Source organism: Furipterus horrens, unplaced genomic scaffold, assembly GCF_987537825.1.
Source record: "Furipterus horrens unplaced genomic scaffold, mFurHor1.1.pri manual_scaffold_2, whole genome shotgun sequence".
Taxonomy (NCBI): Eukaryota; Metazoa; Chordata; class Mammalia; order Chiroptera; family Furipteridae; genus Furipterus; species Furipterus horrens.
In genome coordinates this window covers 188,597,360-188,615,789 of record NW_028327172.1, presented here as the reverse complement: position 1 = coordinate 188,615,789, position 18,430 = coordinate 188,597,360, and the positions used below count along the sequence as shown (strand labels likewise).

General features: G+C 33.7%; 1 protein-coding gene across 1 annotated transcript in view; it reads left to right on the top strand.

The window, feature by feature from the left end:
* GABRB1 (gamma-aminobutyric acid type A receptor subunit beta1) overlaps window positions 1–18,430 on the top strand; it is a 342,039-nt gene that overhangs the window by 130,679 nt on the left and 192,930 nt on the right. The gene's annotated exons all lie outside the window — the stretch shown is intronic.

Sequence of the window (18,430 nt, the reverse complement as noted above, 5' to 3'; positions counted from 1 at the left end):
TGGGCACAAGGGAGAGAATAAAGGAAGAGAATATATAGAAACTTTTATTTGTATAACAAAATTATATTAAAGACCAGAAAATCTCTTTTGGAACCATTTGGGTTAAATCTAGGCAACTTTGTCCATCAAAGGTAAGTGATTTATTTACCCTGAACTTTAAATAATAAACAGTAATAAGAAAATGCCTTTTCCAGACAGATTTATATAAGTTATATATATTAACCAATTGATTGATTATCTCAAAGCTACCCATACTGAACTGAAATGTGTTCTAGGTATTCAGTGTAACTACTTAATTCTGAGAAGGAATTGGAAAACAATATATTAAAGAAGTGGGACAATATTTGTGCTGACTTTGATAAGATCCATTGTGCTTTTATTCCCTAAATCTCTATGTTTTAACTTCTATATTTAGGTATATAATTCATATCGAATTAATTTTTTTTATTTCATATGAGGTAGGTGTTGAGATTCAGTTTTTCTGTATGACTCTCCAGTTATTCTGAAGAGCATCACTTATTGAAAGGACTTTTCCCATTGGATTGTTTTGGTGCCTTTGACAGAGTAAGTAGGAGTGTATTTCTAGGCTCTATTCTCCTCCATTATTTTCTTTGCCCATCCATAGGCAGTATCACAATATTTTAATTGTCATAACTGTATGATAAGTCATGAAATTAAGTCCTACAACCTTTTACTTATGGTTAATATTGCTTTAGATATTCTAGGTCTTTTGCCTCTCCCTACCGAAAAAGACTGCTGGGGTTATAATGGAGGTTGCATTGAATCTATAGGTCAGTTTGGGGAGAACCGATATCTTAAAATTATAGTCTTCTAATCCATGAACATGATATATCTACATTTAGTTAGATTATATTTAATTTATATCAGCAATGTTTTGTACCACAGTGGGTTTTGTTTTACTTCTTTATATTGTTAATAATCAAGCATTAAAGGGGTAATAGAGACTTACAGAGGTCCATTATTGATCGTATATAGTTAAGGGTTTTTTAGGCTACAATTTAGGCTAAAATTTAAATCAGCTTCCAATTTTATGAAATATTTGAATTGTGACATACTATTGTAGGATATATAGAATAGCAAGTCTTTAATTTTTTGTGACTTTTTGTGATCCCTTTGAGAAGCTGATGAATGCTAAATATCCACAAACTCATACAGCCCCCAAATTTCCTACTATTTTAGAGTGTTTATTAGCCTCTTAAAATCCTTCCTTACACCAATAACTCCAAGGGAAAACTAGTGAGGGGCCAAAACCCTACAATTAATATCTGTACATTCACCAATATCCCCAAACAATATGCAAGTGGAAAAAAATATATGTGATTAAACTTCTGAACTTAATCTAGAGGTTGGTTATCTTTAATCTCATTTTGCTCACTCTTTTCACACTTCGCTCCCTTTTATTAAGTTCTTCAGTCTTCCCTCTCTATTGGCTCCTTCCCCTCAATTTCTCTTCAAGCCCCAGACTTTGGTTTCCTCTCCTTCCTCATCACTCGTTCACTCCTCAACCTCCAAAACCACACAGCTCTATCCATACCTCCTTCCTAAAACAGCTCTTTCAAAATTACCATCTCCATTGCTGATGTTCAATCTATGCTCTTTACTTCTCTGAATAATTTAAGAGTGATGACTGACCTTGTCTGCAAAATTTCCACACTCTTAACACAATTGTTTCATTATTCTTGTTCTTCTATCCTTTTGCTATTCAATCACTGGTTTCTCTTTTGCCTGTAATTGTGACCAATTTGTTGAATTTAACAGCTTAAATATCTAAAATACCAAAATCATTGAGTACAGAAAAATGTTTGTAGTTACTTACTGAGCATCTGTATCTGGATGCCCTGCCAGTTCTTACTGGCAGGACCCCTATTTCGTATTATCTGTTTTTCCTAAAACCAAGTCCTGTTCCTTTGCAAGCTGCTAACAAAATCATCATCATCTCAGTCAATAGGCATTAATGTAGCACCTTTGACTTTACATCTATTTGTCCCTAAGATCCAATCTGTCGCTTCTACACTATTTCAACCATGTTTATTTCTAAACCATTTTCAACATCTAAATAAATTAATAATCATGCTATATGTCACTTCCTGACCAATTTCCTGTTTCAATTATCCCCCTTTTCATCACTGCTATCTTTTTCATTCTACAATGCATGTCAGATCATATCACTCCTGCACTAAAAAGAAAATTCTCCACAGTCTCAATAAAAAGTATGTTTTCAGTTTTCTATGAGGAATCTAAGACTTTCTATGAATAACCAAAATGTCTTCCTCATATTATGACCCATTTCCTTCCTCTATGAAGTCTAAACCTTTAAAAACAACTTACTATTTCTTTAAATATATCCAGGACATTTCAAATTTAAGTATGTTCCAAATATTGCATGTATCACAACTATATTTAAAAAAAACTACTTGCTGTTTATTGAAATTCAAATTTAATTGAACATGTTTTATTTTATCTGATAACAGTATGACCTCAACAAATACACAATCTTGTTTGCATCACAGAAAAATAACTCTAAGACACAGAAAAAATATCATAAGAGTTACAAACAAATCTCTTGGGCCTTTATGAGATTAAGTGAAGTAAGGTATCAAACGAGAGATGGTTTTTATCTGGTTAGGAAGATTATAAAAATCCCCATGGATAAAAAGGAATTTGAGAAAGGATTTAAAAAATACTAAGATAGGAGAGAGTAATGAAATGAGGGAAAAGTCTTTGGGAATAGATAAGGGAGGGCATTCCTTGTCTTCTGGTATCCCAACTTGTACATTCTTTGTCCCAGAAGCGAAGAAAATACATCATGCGTTCATACTGATGTTTCTAATTCAAGTTCAGAATTATAGGTCTTCTATTCAGCTTCTTTGACTTAATATTTTGTTTCTTTCCCATTGAAAATATCTATTCTTAATGTATTAACATGCTTATTTATTTACTTTATTCTAGTAAATAAATATATATGTATATGAGTATATATAATATCAACAATAGCTTTTTAAAAATAATAACATTATTGTTACTAATTATGTGATTACCAAAAAGAGGTTAAGATTTCTTTGCTGTGCTTTTTGTCTTTGGGATATATCTCATTATAGATGTTGAGTAGAATTACTATGTTTTGAGCTATGCAGTATTCTCTCACTTATTGCGGGTATTACATTCTAGACACCCCTGTAATAGGTGAAAATCCACGAAGTAGGAACCTTACACTTATTTTAGTATTTATATATATTTTAAGGCTTATAAACCCCTCCCACACACTTATTAACCATTCCCAGTCCCTTATTAACCTTTCCCACTCCCTTATTAGCCTTTTCCACACTTTATACACTACTTATGTTCTTAACCATATTCTACATTCTTAAACCTATGTAACTTTAACAACATATGTATACAATACTGCAAAATCCCACGATATAGCAAAAAATTCATGATAATTAAATATAATATTTTTTAAAATCCCACGATATAGTGAGGCCATGATAAGTGAACCACAATATAGAGAGGGACTACTGTATTTCATGTTTCAGTTTAGCAATAGTTCTTTTCTGCATGGCTAAGCTATTACTTTACTTTGCTATTTTTTTGGTTTGGATTTTAAAAATTTAATTTTACTTAATTTCATAATTACTGAAACATTTACATGGCTCTAAAGTCAAACTGAAAAACAAGTCTTGCCTACTTTGCTCCCATTCCCTTCCTTCCCCCCAAATAAGCATTTTCATTTGTTTTGAGATTTTCCTTCTACTTTAACAGACATGTATGTATACTCACACCTTTGCTAAAATGTAGCACTGTATACCTACTAGTCTTCAACTTGTAAAGTGATTTGGCAAGCCAACAAAAATGTTGAAAGTAGAGTTTCAACCCAAATCTTCTCATTTCAGTTTACACCCTTAGTACTTGCACAAAACAGCTTATTACTGTCCTGTGTAAATATTTCTTTCCCTATGGTTCATTTCTGAGAAGACAGTTAATTGTTCTTGTATAATGTTTTCACTGCACACTACTATAGAAATGAAAATACTAATAATTGCAGAGAGTGCACAGCATAAATGGGAATAACTCTGCCGAATGTGTGTTTTTAAAAATGTACACAAATCTGTCAGGTTCTCTAACACATATTCATATCTCCAAATTCCAAAGAGAATCTTCTAAGCTTCTGGTTTCAGAAAAGCATCTACTGTTCACTGAAACCTGTGCTCTGATGGTCCTGAGAAGTTCCTGTTGTATTTGCTTACTGAGCTTTACTACGAATTGATTTTTTGATGTTCTTGACAGTGCCTGACCATGAATTGTCCATGAAAATGAAATCAATGGCTATATTTATTGAATATAAAAGAAAGAGAGAGTTTTCCACTATTCCTTGGAGCATTATCTAATTCTGTCTTGGTTTTCATGGTAAAAATAAAGTAAAAAGTAAAGACAATCATCTTGATAATACAGATCTTCCTCCCCCCAAAAAGCCATAAGTATTGATTTTAAAAGCAGCCTTGGGGTCCTAAATGTTTTATATTAGCTCTCTATATTAATTGTACCCCCTGAAAAATTATGTCTGTCTCCCTACAGACTTTCGCTGTATAGAGGCAGTTAGTATTATATTCAAGAGTCCTGGTCAGATTGAACAGGGATTACTATGAAATATGTTGGGCAAAAATATTGTTGATTGTGGGCTGGTGCAGTGATTGCAGAAGAAGACTGGCTGATACTGATAAATGTATCCTGTTAAGAGAAAGAAACGTTTTACTTCAAATAGAAGAGGAAGAGAAACAGACCACGCATAAAGAATAGGTAGTTAACTTTATTAAAAAGAATGCCTGGAGACTCCCTTTACAATTCCCCCACAAAAGAGCATAGTATTGTTATTCCTGTCACACTGCAGTTGACTAATATTCCAGAGTTTCATCAGTGGAGTACAGGAAAAGCTATTTAAAATATTCTCCAGTGAAAGTGCTGTATTTTTGTCTCTCATTGGTTTTATTTATTTTTTAAATAATTTATTTATTTGTTTCTTTCTTTATTTTATTTTATTTTATTAGAGAGAGGGGAAAGGAGAAAGAGAGGGAGAGAAACATCGCTGTGTGGTTGCCTCTCACTTGCGCCCCCAACTGGGGACCTGATGTGCAACCTAGTACTGTGCCCTGACTGGGAATCGAACCAGTCAGTGGTTTTATTTTTAATGTTTCTTCATTTATCTATTTATAGATGAAAGATTTATGATAAAGTGATATTTGTTAGGGTCTCCTTTTAAGTCAATTTGATATTGTGATTAATTCAAATACTAAATGAGCAATTTATATAATTACGCAGTTACTATAGCTATTGTGTGGTCATGTGATCTGTGGATGTGTCAATATGATTAACTTAATTAATTCAATTACTATAAGGGAATTAAGTAAAAAGAGTAATCATAATTTATCTGAAAAAGAGCCACAGCTCCTTAAATTCTGGATAACAGTATTTGTGGGTAACACCAATATGAACTCTCAAGATGGAAGAAAATAAGAAAGAAAATGAAAGAGAAAGGAAGGAAGAAGGGAGGGAAGGAGAGAAGGAAAGAAGGAAGGAAGGAAGGAAGATTAAAGGGAAAGAAAGCAATAAAAGAAAGGAAAACCAAATATCTTAGATAGTGTGTTATGAATCTTAGATCCTAGTTATAGTATTACAAACAACTCCCACTTTCAAGAAGATGTATTAGGTTTTGACAACCATCTGTGAATGTTTTAAAGTAACTTCCAGGATTCTCAATTTGTTCCATTAAACCATCATTTCAACTTTGGTATTTTAGTACCATTTCCATGATTTTTGCAACAACTGTATATTATCTAAAAATGCTGATTCATTTTTCTATTAAATATATGTGCATCTATAGATATATAAACACATACATATCTTAAAAGAAACTTTTATTAGCTCTGTATGTGGAAAACCATTATTTTTAAAATAGATTTTAAAATGCATCTAAGTCAGAAATTTTATTAAAATTTAGAAATATTTATTAATATTTTATCTAGAGCGCTCTTCTCATTTCTCATTTATAGAATTGTAATAACAATGTTACCTTTCTTATAGGGTATTATTAAGATTAAATAAGTCCATAGCAGCAAAGGACTTAACAATCTTGACACAGTTCAAGGATCTGATAAAGACTGACTTCTCTAAAACTTATGGTATATGATTACACATAGATGATAAATACATGGTGATGAAATAATAATGAGCATCATCAAAACAAAGGTCTAAGTTTTCTTTACTAACCTTTTGGGGTACCAAGTTAAAGCTAGTGTCCCTTTCAAAGTTATGTGTCCCAGATTGTGAGATGTCCACCGCAGAAGCCACCAGTTGACTATATTGCAATTCAGCTTCTAATTTTTTATACCAAAGGGAAGCCAGAGAGTTCTTCTCAAACCTAAAAATTCACCTTGGTTTGTCTATTAGAGATAATACTAACCTTGCTATGTCACTTCTTTTTAATATTATGACATCACAACTTTCCAGATGTGGAGCAATCAATGAAGCATGATGCTTTGGGGACATGCAGTATCCCATCACCAGTATGAAAGAAGTAGTCTACTTTAGGACAGAAATATCACAGAGGATTTCTGGAAAGATATATGCCATTAAAACACAATAAAAAACATATTATTTAAGGCTAGATATTTTAGAAAAGTATTAACTCATTTTTTATATCACACCAATTAATCTCATTGGTGTTAATAGTATCATTTGCAGTAAATCCACCATTGCTTTATTACACCTAAAAGAACTAATGGAAAAATGAGTAGCATAATTTGCTAGAATTAATACCTCATCTTTCTTAGTGTCTCAACCCACAAAACACATTTTGGAGGATAAATGCTTTTCTACATAACCCAGTTTCCTCCTACCCCTGTTTGGAACAATGAATATTATTTATCCAAGTAAAGCACACTTTGTTCTTTCCAGGATGTAGACAGTTCTATCAAAAGAGCAGCTCCTTGTCCAGAGAATTAGTACTTGATTTTCTGTATCTTCTAGGAAAATTTAAATTTTATCTTTCCTAAATATTTTTTCTTCTTTTCAATGAAGACAAGAATGAAACTATTGGAGTAAAACCAACTTGTAATGAAATCACATAAAGCTGGAACTAAAAGAGCTCCTGATCCACTCTTTTTCTAGGTGCAAAGTAGTGGTAGGTATGTCAATAACAATAACAAATAATGTAAATATGATTTTTAGTTTGTATTAAATTCTCTCATTCATACTTTTATGTTTTCAAACTTGTGTACAGTTGCTTAAAACAGAGTTTTTTGTTCCTCCTAAAAATCAAAGAATTATTGAAGATGGAGAAATGTATTACTCTAGAATCTAAATTATTACATTTCAATAACTAAAGTGAAATATTGAAGATAAGTGACAATAATGTATTATGAATATATGTGTTATTTACATATTTCTATCTTCTCCATTAAAAAGTGGAAAATACCAGAAAAGAGGAACTTTATCTCTTTAGGTTCAAGAATATTTTATTTTCAGGACTGATAGCCATAGGTCCCAGGGCCTGCCAGCTTTTCAATGTCTTTAGAAACATTTGACACATGAAAAGAAAAAAAATAATGGCTCCAAAATAAAAATAAAAAACTCTGAGATTAAAATTATAATTATTAATTAAATTTCTCGAAATGTGAAATTATGTCTACAAGTCCCTTGAAGATTTTTTTTAATGATATTGTATTTCTCCAGAGATAGGAAAGCTGATGGAGAGAGATAAAGTTGAGCTTTAGAATCAGAAGAAAAGGCCCCAACATTAACTGGCTTTATGCCTTAGTTAATTTAGTTTTGTTTTTCTCTTACCCTTCTCTCACACCAGCCTCTCCATTACTCTGAATGTTTAGACAGAACTTAGATAAGTACAAACATCAAAGATGCTGCAAATGGGATTCCTGCCCTAAGTGTGAAGTTAATTAAATGGATTATTAGATGTATCATAATTTACATGACTATATAGCTAACAGAAACATTATTTACAAAAATTAAAATTATAAATGTTGGAGGCAGATCATCCTTGGATATAATTGTATAGTTCTCCAATATGTCAGCTCTATTACCTTGGACATGTCAATTAACCCTTCTATGACAGAGTTTCTTTGAAAAGATCATAATAGGACCAATGGGACATGAGTGTTGAGATAATTAAATTAAAAAATGCATAGAAAAAATATATAGTAATCGCTCAGTAAATGGTAGTTATTTCTATTCTTAGGGACTTCTTTGTGGGCTAATATCTATCTCTTTAAAGTGTTATTCCTCTTCCTTGGGAGGTACTGCTGCTTTCAAGATTAAATGGAATGCTCTTTCATGGCCCTTATAAAATCACTTAGATTACCTTTGATGATATCTGCTCCTATCCCTTTAGACTCTCCTTAGGTTTGGTCAAGCTGGACAGTGAAAAGGAATTTCATTCTTTTCTATGCCCTGAGTGGTTTGTTTGTTTGTTTGTTTGTTTGTTTTGTTTGATTGTTTTGAGTCATTGGATTAGTGGGGCCAGAGAAGAATAAAGCCATTATCTATGTACAGGAAAATGTTATTGCTCATTATTTTCAAGTATTATGTACTTTAATCTTTTGTGTCACAGGATAAATTCTGTACCAAGGATTCCATATGAGCAAAAAATATAGAATCATTTTTATTCACTCTCATATTTAAAAAGTGCAATGAGGAATGTCATTTTTAGAAAAAGAAAGGGTCTTCGAAGATTAGTCTCCTTTGTGTCTTTTATCTAGAAATACACAAGCTAAATGAGATACCAAGAGATTTGGTTTCTACTAAGAAGCTTAAGAAAATTAGGGGCTACAGTTGAATGTAACATTTATTGTTTAATACAGAGAAAATATAGTATAATGATTTGCCTTTTTTTAGGTTCTACTTTCAAGTTGTTTTCCTCTCCATCTTTTTATTAGATTAATGAAAGAATTGTACATTTTCTTCCCACTCATCTCACTTTCTATTAGGAAATGATGTTCTGATCCATTTCACTACAATATTACAAAATATTTACAAGAAAATATTAAAAATAAACACAAAAGTTTCCAACCTTTTCCATGACTCTACAGGAAGATGCAATCTAGGATAATGGCCCCAACCAAAGCAGTAACTCAATATGCACAAGAATATTGAGAGCACAGAAAGCATAGTTTGAGCACCCAAATTTGATTAGACCCTATGACTAGAGGCACTAGTAATTTTGCATCCAAAAGTGAGTGACCTTGTCTTGTTGGATGCTAAAAGAATCTGTTCATAGCAATACGTGAGACATTTCCTAGGATATTCCAAAAAATTATGAAAAAGATTTCTGGAGTAAGTATTTTTTGGAGGGAGAGGGGTGATAACCATGTATATGATTGATTACTATCAATGTAGTGCCTTTTAAACTCTAGGATAATACAATGATGCAGGAAAGCATGAGAAGCAGAGACTTATGGTTTCACATTACAGAAGATATGACATTCAGATTTTCAAATAAAGAATCAGAAACATTTTCTAATTTTTTTAGAAGTTATAAGCAAATGATCCAGTAGAATCTCATAGTTATCAATTGGTAATACCCACATTACAGAGTTCCCTTGATATTTAGAAAAGAAGATACTTTGTTTCTTATGTGCATTGGGCACATTATTTAACTCAGAAGATAAAATCTTATTTCATGGCATAATGAGCAAATTTAATGTGAAATTTTGTTATAACTATCTGGTCCTTGTTCATTAAACCTTTAATGTTGTTCTTGTACATAATACAAAAGTTGTTGAAATTTTAAGTTATTTCTCTCATCCACATTCCTTCTGGACCTCTGATCTGCTACTCCTTTAAAAGCATGCCCTATCCACTTATTTCTGCCACAGAGCCCCACAGTGACTTGTTCTACCAAATTTGGGAATTGAGGTGCCATGTAAATATCTTCCTTTTTCTCTGTTGCTGCTTCTAAATGATTAAAGCATTCTGTCCTTTTTGATATCTGTCCATACTATCCTCTTTCTATCCCTGCTCATGTTGTCTTGGATGCCCAAGAAGTTATAGCTACCTTTCTATACAACTCACATAATTCAGTTTTGTTTTTTCATCTTATTTTACCTTAAATGCAATGAATTTGGCATCTAAATAAATAATTGTATGGACCACTTAACTTCTTAGTTCATTGAACTCCACCTTCATTTGTATCAAAAGCATACAAGAAACTCTACACCTGGTCTACCAGCTTTTTTACTTGACTCTCTTCACCTAGTGTTCCACAAGCTCTAAACTGGATGTTCTGTCATGATAGTTATGCCAGTTCTTGGAGCCTTCCCAGTTCACCCTCATTAGACTCCTGTTCAGTCAGGATGAGATGGTTGGCTACTAAAATGTGGTTCTTACTACACTTTAAGAGCTTTTATCATCTCCAGAAGGTGATCGCCCACCCTTAATCATTTTAATAATCCATTTCCTTTTTATCCATTCCTGGACACAAGAATAACATTGAAGGAAACCACTCTTCATCAACTACTCTATCTATAACCCCATAATCCCATCACTCTGCCAAAACACTCATTCTTGTAGTCATTAATCATCGTATAACTACCACATTTTTCAACTGTCTTTTAAGGATGTGTTATCCCTCCAACTATATTATCAGATTTTTAAGGGCAAAGACTCTATTTTATACATTTCTCTATCTTTTTAAGAGTGGTTTATTGCAAACATGTAACATTGTTTTAGAATGAGTGAATGGCTAGATGAATAAATGAAAGAGTGGATGGGAAGAGAAATCATTGGATTTTCTCAAAAAAAAAAAAAAAAGAACTGTGTTGTTGCATCTTACTTCACCTCACTGTGAGTCATGAGCCATAGTGGTAGAACAGCCTTTAACATTACACTAAAACAATGCCAAGCTCTGCTCAACTCAGTCCTTTGCCCAATTTAATTGGTTTCCTTGTAACAATTTTTATTGTACTCCCATGAGCTAGATGAGACTACAGAAGCCAATTCAGATTCAAGCATCAGATAAAATGATAATTCAGCTGTGGTTACTTTGACTTGGTTTTGCTCCTCAATCTACAAAACTTAAGGCTACAAGATGGCATGAGTAGCTGTGGCTCACAGATGCCTCCCTCAGCCTTCATAATGATACACCTGAAGTTTGGTGGCCCTGATGGTCCTGACTGAAGGAGGGAATCGTGATACCAGAGAATATCAGACATGATATCAGACAGGATTTTTGAGTATTATGTCTTTTAGATAAAGTAGTTGGAGAGCAGATCAGGATTTCAAAGTCCACCTTGTTACCACAAAGTGATTACTTTGCTACCCCATGGTTATGTTTCACTTTTTATTTCTTCCTTAGCCATGGCTCAGGGCAACAGACCTAACACACCTGCTTTCACTCCTCTAAAATACATATTACATTTATTTTTAATTTGATTTATTTTTATGGTGCTTCAAGGAATGTTCTGCTTATATTTATAATATTATTTTCATTTTTCTTTGCCAGAGAGTTATTTTCTCAATGCTCATCCCTGCACTTTTATAAAAACGATCAGTTCTTGGAACATAAAAGTTAACAAAATCCTTCAATTTTTTTTCTATACGCACCTCCTCAGAAGATTATTCACAGGCAGTAGGCATTGTAGAGCTCTTTTGGTCTTCCCAGAAAAAGGTGACCTTCCTCCTCTTGGTCTTTTTGCTTCCTTCAAAATAAATACTTAAGAAGAACTAAAACTACTGCTTCTTGGAAAAATGTTCATATCACTTCTACACCTTGAACTAAAAGGTCACAGCTTATGTGAATTCAGTCATATAATAGAATGAATTAAATTTCAGCCTCAAATTTAAAGGTCAAGATTTAATCTTCCTGACACAAGATATATGGAACCATCCACTGTTCACTCTCCTTGTAAAAGAAATGTTAGTAAGTGAAGCAATGGAATCATATCCAACTGCATTCAAGTTGTAGTTCTTCCTATTACCTGTGAAAAGTTGGAGTATTCAGTCGTCCGGCACTTCAGTTTGTTCATCTGAAGATGCTAATAACACCAATTATGTTACAAGATTTCTATATTATATATTATTGTATGTAGAGCATCTAGCAAATAGCAAGAGTTCAATAAATGGTAGTTATTGACTCCATTTTTTAAAAAGGTAATCTCAAGGAATGGAAACAGTGATCAAAAAATTGGCATGCAAATTCTAGCTCATAAGTCCTGGTGCAGAATTCCTTGATGCTAATAGCAACAGATTGGTCCTTTCTTTATACCCTAGTCCTGTTCAGAGGTCTCATGCAGGAGTACTGTGTTTGGCTATGCTATACTTAACCCAGTGAAAACATCAAATGATGTTCAAAAGTGGTCATGACTGGGTTATATATACTTTTTTCCAGAAGGCCCTCACATGCTTATTAAACATCTTTTTAAGTCCTTACTGCATGTATCCAAAATACAGCGCTGACACTGAGCACATCTCTCAAAACTTTTTAACAAATAGAATTTGGATCATGTCTTTGATTTTAGAAACCAAAGAAACTAATTGGTGGGAAGAGTGTTTGACAACAAACATCACTAGAACAAACCTAGGGAGTCAGTTCTGAGCTCTCTCTTTTAATCACTGTGTTTAAATGATATTTCAGTTGTCTGTCAGAAAGTCAGTAACAATGCACTAAGCACACCAAAAAGCATACTGAGTATGAGTATATGGACCCCAAATCACAGGAAGGTTCCAATTTGTAATTTTTGATTTGACTAAAATTGAAAAGGCTGGTGTAAACTTTAATTTATGCAGGGAACTTGTCTGGAGACATTTGAGTGATCTCAAAAGTGCTTCAAAAAACCTTAACAAATCAAGGAATCTAGAGTCTAGGAATAAGAGTATCAGTGAAAATGGCCTGTTCATTGTGAAAGACCCATAAAATTAGTTACATTTGTAACCAATTTACTTTTCTGAATATTTAAAGGACCTCTCACATATATCTTAAACTGACAGTTATACACAAACAATAATCATGGAAGTCAGAAATTATCCATCATCAAAATATAACTTAGAAGTATCCCATTAAGCAATAACATTATCAACTAAAGAGGACACCATTAATTGCATTATATTATTTGTAATAGGTTCCCCTATTAGACAGACTCTTTAGCAATGTTGTTGGTTAGCTTTCTGAACTATGAACTTGTAGCTAACAATTGAATAGAATGCTAGACTTTATTGAGTCTTTGCCATATGTCAGGCACTATTTTAAAAATTGCATCATTTATTTTATTGCATTCTCACAAAATCCCGCTTAGGTAAACTAGTATTCTTATTTTAAATGAGGAAATAAGGGCCAGAGGGTGATTAAATAACTTTCAAAACATTGCACATGTAGTAAATATTGGCAGTGTAAATGTGAAGAAGTAGGAACTGGGATTCCAGTGCTTTGAGCCGTGTATTTAGTCTCTGTACTGAACAACATACCTAATCTACACAGCAAACTTGTCCGTAGTTTACATATGATTCACATAACAATCCAGTTTGTAGATAATCAAGTTCGTGTCAAGAGATGTTAAGGCCACACAGCTTGTTGGCGGCAAAGATGGAGCCCAAGTCAAGCTTTCACTTCAGGTCACTTGAAATTATTAAGAAATTAAATTAAATTCACATTGGTAAATAAGTATTTCTTGAGTTGAACCCACTGCATATCCACATTCAGGATGACTATAAGTTAATTATATCCAGATTAAATCCTGATAGAAACTATATTTCATCACCTATGTTACACTCTCTGTAGTTGGAACCACCACAATTTCTTGTTCCCTTACAACAGCAATTCTTTGGGGTCAAGATATTTCTGAGAAGCTGGTGTAAGAAATTATCTTTAACCTCAATGAAAATAATGTGCATACACGTTCACACACATGAGCATATGTACAGCTTAGCATGAAATTCATGGTCCCACCCAAGTTGAGATTCCTCCTTTAAGCCCGTAGCCCTTTCTCCTACATCTGTTAGATGCACAGCAACCTTGGTGATGCTTAAAACAGAAGTTAAGTCATGTCACATCTCTATTAAAAACCCTCTTAAGGGCTTTTTGCCTCACTTAGAAAAGAATCCAAATGAGACGGCACATAATCTGAACCCAGGGCACCTCCCACACCTCATTTTCTACCTCTTCCCTTCAAATATTTCACTCTGGCCACAAAGTCCTTCTTGCTTATATGTCAGGCTGAGCCATGACTAGGGCCCTGTTCTTACTATCCCCTCTGCCTGGAAGGTTCTTCCTCCAGATTCCACAAAACTGGCTCCTTCACCAGATCCCACAATGCTAGCTAATCACAAGGGTCCTCTATCACCCTCCCTCCCCTTGCCTTGGTTTGTTTTTTTTTGTCTTGGAAATTATAACCATTTTCAAATTGTGTACTTGTTTATACTTTAATTCCTGTCTCCAAAAAGCAGATTATCAGTTCAGTTCCCTGAGTACACAAACTTTGTTTTGTGTACTACTGTAATCCTGGTGACTAGATCGTGGTGAGCACATAGTAAGCACTCAAGTAGTATTTGTTGGGTGAAAGAATAAATGTGATAAAAGACTTAATAAATAAGTACGATACAAAATATACATTTATATATCGTATTCCCTCACTTATCGTGGGTACTACGTTCCAGAACCCCCACAAAGTAGGAACCTTACATTTATTCTACACTCTTAAACCTATGTAACTTTAACAACATATGTATACAGTACCACAAAATCCCGTGATATAGTAAAAAACCCGCGATAAATAAATATAATATTTTTTAAAATCCCACAATACAGTGAGGCCGCAATAAGTGAACCGCGATATAGCAAGGGACTACTGTATATATTTTGTCTTTTCCCAGTCTAATCAAATATTTGTTTTAAAAAGACACTGATGTGTATTTGTCTTTAAAGCTATCTCAGAATTAGTTTACAAACCATTCGAAGAGGTTGATTTATTATTTTAAAATTATTTTAGAATTTTTAAATGCAAGACGATACTTTCATACATTGATAACTCATTTTATTCACCAGGTGTGTTTCTAGTTGATTTTCACCCCAAATCTAATTGACTTTCAAAAAGGAAGATTTATTTTGGGTGCCAAGTTAAATGATGCTGTGCTTGTTAGACTGTGATCAATAGTCATCTCTGAAAATTCTTATGTATTAAAAAATATTTTTAGTCTTACAGTTCAGTGGTTTGTCAGAAATTCAATATACCTTAGAAGGGAAATTAAGAAACCATTTCCTCTGTTACCTCTTCTACAGTGTGTGATACTAAATACGGGTCCAAAAGAGTCTTTAAAAGGTATAAACAAACTATATTATTAAGCCAAGATAGGCTACATTAAATAATAACATTTCACCAATTAATACATTTAAAGATCACTGATAGTACCCAAATAAAATATTCATACTTCTTTTGTGCTAAAGTTGGTATCTAACTTCCTTGTTTATATAAATTCAACCTCCATTGTGTTTTGGGGTTATGATAAATGTTAATTTGTCAGCTATATACTCTATGTAATTAATCTCTAGTTGTCCATTCAACAGCTTTTCATGAAGCACCACTATGCTAGCAGCATTGCCAGTTGCTGGAGATACAAAGTTGATACATATAGATGCATTTAGAGGGAGAGAACATTTAAGAAAGACATTACTGTAGTACAATGTACAAAGTATTTTAGGAGCGGAAATCTACAAAACGGAATAACACCACAAAGGAAAAGGATCCCAAGCCTTCCAAGGGATATGAGGAGGAGCATGGAGATTTTTTATGAAAGTGATGTTTTGACCTCAGTTATAAGGGTTGCTAAAAGGTTACCAAAGAAAATGTCAGGAAAAGGAAACAGCTATCAGGCCAGTAGTAATACTTGGACAGTCTTGCAGTGCGTGGATGGAGAATACAGCATATAGATCAAGTACAGGAGTCAAGCCTGTGAGAGTAAGTAGGGTCCTTATACATGGTGTTAGGGCAGAGATGAGCAATCCAAGTTTAGAAAATAAGGTCATGACTACCTCAGAATTGTTTTTAACAAGGCACTTTTGGGGAACAATGTGCAAGATGGAGTACAGAAGGATTGAGGCTGTGTTGGAGTTTTAGTAGTTGACTCATATTTCTAAACAGGAGTTTTGTTAAGGAGTGAGGTATTTGTCTCATCAAAATCAAAGAGTCTGCCTCCTGTACTACTCTAGAGGATGAGTTCCTAAAGGTACAGTCGCTGGTTGTATTCATCTTTGTTTCCCCAGGACCTAGCGGAGTTCTTGGAACTGTAGGAACTCAATAAATAATTTTTTACTTGAAAAAGACTTCTGTGTTGTTTTATTAATGCAGTGAGATTCCAAGCACTGTTACACAACCCTGCAATACAATGGTGGAGACATCCTTAAACCTTTCACTGGTGCCCAGTGGCCCATCTTCGATAAGAAGCAGCCGTGCTGGAGCTCATGATCCAAGATAACTGAATTGAAAAGATTTAAAACAATAATATGTCAAAAGCTATTAGCACATATTGTATATTGGTTTATAGTAAGTGTATAATACATGATAGGTAAGCTTCTCTTGTTTGCTAAATCCATTAGAAATTCACCATTAATTAAACTAATTTGGATAAAGTTGAATAGCAGGGAATGTGTAGGCAGTACTTACTACCTCAGCTGCTAAGTAGCTGCCAGAAGATGTACCGTTTGACACATTCAGTTACTTTCATGACTCAATTTTCCCAAACATGGGGAAAGCATTTCAGTCCACCTTGGTCTGCTTTCTCTCCTTAGCAAGTTAAAGCTAGAACAAATGGTCCAATTATAGGGATAACTTTGAATTCCTATTTAATATATTAATTTTACTAGGTTCAATTAGTAGAGTATTGCAAAGATATCTGACAGTATTTCTCTGGAAAGGCAGCTGGGGCCATCTTTGGGGAAATTTAGTTACAAAAATAACCGAACGTGTCATATGGTACATCTTCTAGCAGCTTACTCAACAGCTAAGAGAGTAAATTCTGCACACAGATTCTCTGCTAACCCCTTTCAACTCTACCCAAATTAATTCAATTGATGGTGAATTTTTAATGGGTTTGAGAAGCTTACCTGCCATGTATTGTGCAATGCTAGAAACCAATATATAATATATGCTAATAGCTTTTGGCATGTTATTTTTTCATCTTTCCAACACACTTGATGATTGTCAGCACTTTTCCTCCATGTCACAACCATTTTCAAAGGCTTTTAACTCTCCCCACTTCAGAGCACAGTGAATATATCTTTTTGAGAACAAAAGAGAAAAGATATAGAATTAAAATTCTGAGAGGTTAAGTTGGACAAGGCCATAATGTAAATAAGAAGTGGAACCAAAAATTTAAACCCCGGATAGTTTGATTCCCAATTCCCCAAGTTCTCAAACTTTAGTTTTTTTCAGGTTGTATTGAGATATAATTGACATATTACATTGTATTAGTTTAAGGTATAAAACATAATGATTTGCAAAATATATTACAAAATAATTGCCATGATAAATTTAGGTAATGTCTATTATCTCACATAGTTACAATATTTCTTCTTGTGATGAGAACTTTTAAGCTCTACTCTCCTAGCAACTTCCAAACATGCACTAGAGTATGGTTAGTCATTGTCACCAGGCTGTACATTACATCCTTAGTATTTACCTAGTTTACAACAGAAAGTTTTCACCATTTGGCCACATTTATCCATTCTCCCCGCCTCTGGCAATTGTCACTCTGTTATCTGCTTCTGTGTGTTTAGTTTGTGTGTGTGAATCACCTAGGGATCTTGTAAAAATGCATATTTTGAATTAGTAGTGCCATGTGTCTAAGTTGGCACCTGAGATTCCTGGACTACATTTTCTGTTATCTGCTTCTGTGTGTTTAGTTTGTGTGTGTGAATCACCTAGGGATCTTGTAAAAATGCATATTTTGAATTAGTAGTGCCATGTGTCTAAGTTGGCACCTGAGATTCCTGGACTACATTTTAAGTGTAAGAACTAAATTACTATGGTTCTAAACCACTGCACTGGGCTGTGAGCATGGATAACTCAATCTGGGTCAATCACAGTGACAGGTGTTTTGGCGATAAGCTCCTCGAGTGCAGGACCCAAGTCTAACTCAAACACGGAATTTTTCCTTGGCTTAACACTGCATATTTTACTCCTTGAATTTTCAGATTTATTTTTTAAAAATTCAGGTCTCTTTTTTGAGGCATCAAACTCCTAGCAAAGTAATTATCATCCACTTCTTATTCTTCCCCTAACCTGGGAAGAAAATGTTCACATGGAAGACAAGTTAGAGAATGAAAGAAAAAATGGTCTACGAGTCAGAGAACCATTAGAGAGCTATGTCCCTAAGCCAGTCTTAATTAGATTTAACAAGGACAAGGAAGACAACTAGC